This window comes from Symphalangus syndactylus, chromosome 10, assembly GCF_028878055.3.
Source record: "Symphalangus syndactylus isolate Jambi chromosome 10, NHGRI_mSymSyn1-v2.1_pri, whole genome shotgun sequence".
NCBI lineage: Eukaryota > Metazoa > Chordata > Mammalia > Primates > Hylobatidae > Symphalangus > Symphalangus syndactylus.
In genome coordinates, this window is record NC_072432.2 from 78,531,846 (window position 1) to 78,537,845 (window position 6,000).

The window sequence follows — 6,000 nt, forward strand, 5'->3', positions numbered from 1 at the left end:
CGGTAGCAAGTAGGGAGTGACTGCTCGTGAGACCTGTATGTATTCCCGAGTCTTTATTTGCCTAATTCTGATTTTAGGAAGAGTAAATATGACTGATCTGTGTGTACTTACTTACCATACAAAAATGCAAGTTAATATATGAAGGGCAGGTGAAATAGCTAATGAATAGAAATTCTAAATTGTTAAGTAAAATGGCAAAGAACACCACAGAAAAAAAAGAATAAAATCCAAACACTGTAGGATTAATCAAGTTGAAAAACTATATGTGAAAAATGAATAGTTTAAAGTGCAAAGAATTTCAGAGGAAGTATGTGTTGAACTGTGAGTTCTGTTTCTTGGCTGTTCTGCTTCCCTCTTCCTGTCACTTTGTCTATTTGGTCTGCCCTCCAGTGATTTTCACCCGGAAGAACTTGAGTTTTAACTTTCATATTCAAGAGAAGCCATTATCTAATGTGTTTAGCTTTTAAACTAGGCAGAATTTGTTCCTATCCTCAAAAATCTAATTTAAAACTTTCAAAATTTGAGTCTTTCACCTTATGTGGTGTCACTGAGAATGAGATTAATTACATTTACGATGAAGAAAATAAAATGTTCCTGTTTTATGACTAATCAAAATAATCTGTTAGAATGTCATACTATACTCTACTATAGAAAACAGCCATATATTATGGGTTCCTGGTTACCCAATAACTTGATATTGTTATTCCTAGTTACATTAGGAGAAACTTCTTAATTGGTCAGAATTACTAAAAATTTTGAGTTATATTTTACTTATCATTTATATCTTATGTAACACTTATATCTTATGTAACACTACTTTAATATGAATGTTAACTTATGGAAAAACTTTTGATTACTATACATTCAATTTTATTTTATGTTCTTAATATTTGAAGATAAGAAACCAGAACCAGAAACAGGAACAGATGTCTATCTTACCATGTAAATTGCTGTAATATTTTGACGATAGTAAATAAAAATATTAAGTATATTCCCACTCCAAAAAAACACATTTAGCACAATGTACTTGTATGACTTTAAATATTTTTGTTTTTATTTCTGTTTTTCTAAAGGTATTCCCCAAGTTATCATTTTTCTTTTTGGTTCTTTTCTCTAATTCTAAACGTAGATTCAAAAATGTAGAGTAGACTCATTTGGCTTTCCCTTCCTACACCTTCAAGGACTCCTTTTCTGCCTCTTGTTAATGGCCAATTTCTGGGAATTAACCATGTTTACAATGTGTGGCCTCTAGATTTGGGGTGAATTATTTGGGTTTCACTTGCTTTAGCCTCCCTTTTTCATCTATTTATCTCTTCTTACATGATAATCCTGTGGATAGCTAAGGATTCAGGATATCTGGTATGAAATAAAAATGTTCTTGCTCATGTTTTTGTATTTTACTGTTTCATCCATTTTCTTTGACCTCATTCCCTTGTCTAGTGGCTGCAGTTTAAGATTGGCAGATATGGTATTTTCTATAATAACAAGTTGAGTTTTCAGTGATATGTCTATTGCTAACACAGCAGCTATATTCTTATCAAGCTCTATCATAAATAACATTTCCTGCACATCTGAAAAGCCATGAACTTAATACTGAATAGAAATGAGAAACAAAGTCCTTATGCATTTAACAAACAAAAAAATAAATTCTGACTCTTCCCCTGATCTGAAATAATTCAGTTCAGTTAAAAATTCTCCCCCCATTGTTTTTAAGTAAAGAAAAGCCAATGAACAAAAATGCTAATGTCTCTTAGACATCAGCTTTTTAAGGGATACTTTGTTATGTCTGTAAATAGTCATTTATGTATACTAAGTATACTTTTTTCCCTCTCAAAATCTGTATTGATAAGTTTCTATCTAAATTCATATGTCAAATAATCAAGGATTGTTTTACCTACATGTTGTAAATAATATTAAAAATTGCCTAGATGATCAGTTTGAAATATTTGTATATTCATGATAGCTTATAGGTGGAAAAAATAACAAGAGAGCTAGTAGAGTTTTTATAGACTAAATAGTCCAAAGAAAAATAATGCAATGAAACAGTAGTAACAATACAATAGTACTATGATGTTACAAAAATTGTAAAAATATTGACAGCTCTTTACTTCTTGAGCACTTATGATATGTATTATTGAGAACTTGTTTCAGGTAGTGTTCTGATCACTTTCTAAGCATCAGTTCATTTATTTCTCACAATACTATGCTGTAGTTATTGTTATTTTCCCACGTTTTGTAGATCAAGAAACGAAAGCAGAGAGAAATCAAGAAACATAAGAAAGAAAGTGCTTGATACTATGCTTCCTACTATGAGGCCTCAGATGACTAAGACTGGCCTCTCCTTTCTCCCATGCAGTAGAGAGACTAACTAGTAGGGCCAGACCTTGGAGTTCTTTGTTTTGTGCAGGGGTTTCAATCATGTGTGAAGCTTGCTGAAGATGTCCAGCAAAGGTCTGTGTGAACAACATAAGGGGTTCATTGAACAAGGTATAACAAATTCTGGTTATGTGATCATTCTAAACCCTCTGCCTTGGCCTAGGGACCAGGTCCACATAGGTCTGGCCAAGGAACCAGACAATCTGTATAACTATTGAGAACTTGGTTAATAGGGCAGTAAATAACATTATTCAAACAATACAAATAATAACTAGCATTATGATAACTAAAAATAATAATAGGTAAGATGTTATATAATAACTGACATGTACAGTGTTTCTAGCTTATCAAATATTTTTCACATTTATTATTTACTTTATTAAAACAATTCTAAGTACATTTTATTATTGTCCTAACTTTAAGGAGGAAGAGCTAAGGTTTTCAGATGCTGAGTCACACAGCCAAAACTTCATAGAATCAGGTTTTTTAATTCCAAATTCTTAGTAACAAGTCTCCCCAGATTTACCAGCTCAAAACAACATGGTTGATGGCTCAGTTCAGCAGGTTGAGCTGGATTCAGCTGCATGGATAGTTTGCTGATTATGACCAGACTTACTCAAGCAGATGCAGTCAAGCAGGTGTCACAGATGAGGTTAAGGGGTAGACTGGGCCAGTCTCTGTTATCCGGCAGCTTCCAAAATCAGCAAAAGAAGAAAAGTTCCAGTGGCCCATCACTTTTCAAGTCTTTGCTTGTGTCTCATTGCTACTGTCTCATTGATCAAAGAAAGTGACATGGTCAAGTCTATTGTCAGTGGACCAGAGGACTACCGAAAGGCAATGGTACAGAGAAGTGTGAACAAACTTGATGTCATTAGTGTGAGAACTAAAACTAAAATTCTAAGTGCCACTACCAACTGAATGGACAATCTCTTGGCCAAGGGGACTCCAGAGAAACCTTATAAACAGAATCCCCAGCAATGATGGGAAGGGAGATGAGACACACTTCATCATAAGCCCTTCCATTTGTAATTTAGACATAACAACTGACTGGCATTAGTGTTAAAACAGAGGTCATGAGACTGATAGAACAGACTCTTTGTGGCAGTAAGATACAAAATTATAAACAGGACCTAAGATCATGGCAGGCAGGGGTTAAGTCAGGCACCCCTACACTTAAAGTAAAAACTATGTTCTGACTGCCACAAGGTTTGTCTATTCTCTAGCAGCTAAATAAGCACTGGGCTCAAGATAAACAATATAAAAACAATTGCAGCTCGTTCATCCCCAGACACTGACTATCTGACCCCTTTTCCACAAGCCACAACTACAGGTTTGTTGGACAAGAGAGTGATTTGAGCAGCTTTACCTGAGAAGAGATCACCAACAATGGACTCATTCTGGCAGGCTGACAGAGGCTGGGCACTGAGTGCCTCCATGTATCTGCTTTACCTTTTGACATATAAAGTCTGATTGTAATGCATTTACATGTTAAGCCTCCACCTCAATGTGAACAGGTAAAGCATGTAACATGCAGGTTTGTTCAGTACACATGCATCGGGATCCCCTTAATGAATATGCGTAGCTCTTTCTATAACCTGTTGAATATGTATATTCAGCCAACTCTTTTAGCATAAATCCCCTGCACCAACTCCTCTTCCTTCAAAGAGCCCTCATTGTCAAGTCATTCCTAAGCCAAAAGAACAAATCTGGAGGCATCACGCTACCTGACTTCAAACTATACTACAAGGCTACAGTAACCAGAACAGCATGGTACTGGTACCACAACAGAGACAGAGATCAGTGGAACAGAACAGAGCCCTCAGAAATAATGCCGCATATCTACAACTATCTGATTTTTGACAAACCTGACAAAAACAAGCAATGGGATAAGGATTCCCTATTTAATAAATGGTGCTGGGAAAACTGGCTAGCCATATGTAGAAAGCTGAAACTGGATCCCTTCCTTACACCTTATACAAAAATTAATTCAAGATGGATTAAGGACTTACATGTTAGACCTAAAACCATAAAAACCCTAGAAGAGAACCTAGGCAATACCATTCAGGACATAAGCATGGGCAAGGACTTCATGTCTAAAACACCAAAAGCAATGGCAACAAAAGCCAAAATTGACAAATGGAATCTAATTAAACTAAACAGCTCTGCACAGCAAAAGAAACTACCATCAGAGTGAACAGTCAACCTAAAAAATGGGAGAAAATTTTTGCAACCTACTCATCTGACAAAGGGCTAATATCCAGAACCTACAATGAACTCAAACAAATTTACAAGAAAAAAACAAACAACCCCATCAAAAAGTGGGCGAAGGACATGAACAGACACTTCTCAAAAGAAGACATTTATGCAGCCAAAAAACACTTGAAAAAATGCTCATCATCACTAGCCATCAGAGAAATGCAAATCAAAACAACAATGAGATACCAACTCACACCAGTTAGAATGGCGATCATTAAAAAGTCAGGAAACAACAGATGCTGGAGAGGATGTGGAGAAATAGGAACACTTTTACACTGTTGGTGGGACTGTAAACTAGTTAAACCATTGTGGAAGTCAGTGTGGCGATTCCTCAGGGATCTAGAACTAGAAATACCATTTAACCCAGCCATCCCATTACTGGTACTTATAACCCAAAGGACTATAAATCATGCTGCTATACATGCACACCTATGTTTATTGCAGCACTACTCACAATAGCAAAGACTTGCAACCAACCCAAATGTCCAAAAACGATAGACTGGATTAAGAAAATGTGGCATATGTACACCATGGAATACTATGCAGCCGTAAAAAATGATGAGTTCATGTCCTTTGTAGGGACATGGATGAAACTGGAAACCATCATTCTCAGTAAACTATTGCAAGGACAAAAAACCAAACACCCCATGTTCTCACTCATAGGTTGGAATTGAACAATGAGAACACATGAACACAGGAAGGGGAACATCACACTCTGGGGACTGTTGTGGGGTGGGGGAGGGGAGAGGGACAGCATTAGGAGATATACCTAATGCTAAATGACGAGTTAATGGGTGCAGCACACCAATATGGCACATGGATACATATGTAACAAACCTGCACATTGTGCACATGTACCCTAAAACTTAAAGTATAATAATAATAATAAAAATAAATAAAAAAGAAAGAAAGTTTCCTTTCTAAATTTATAAATCATGTGATTTTTCAGTTGCGAATTGGAACAATATACCGTAGTTACTTAAAGGCAAGTTCCCTCCGTTCTGATGGGTTCTATTAGAGTTATTGCTTTCTGAGGGCACATTGATTCAAAATGATATGGAAGAGTAAAAACTTTCAAAGGTTATGGAGAGAATGTGAGGTAATGTAATAGTTTCTAAAGTTTCAAATGATAAATCTCAAAGCTGTTCTATAGAGCATTGCTCTTGAGAATTGTTCTTCAAAAAGACAGATTTTGCCATCAAATATATTTGGAAAATACGCATCTTCCTGTCTCACCTTAGCCCTAAGGTTTACATATATGCATGTATACTGGTTAGTTTTTTGTACCAATTTGACTGGCTCATAGGGTACCCAGACATTTGGTCAAACATTATTTGGTTGTGTCTGTGAGGCTGTTTCTGGATGAAA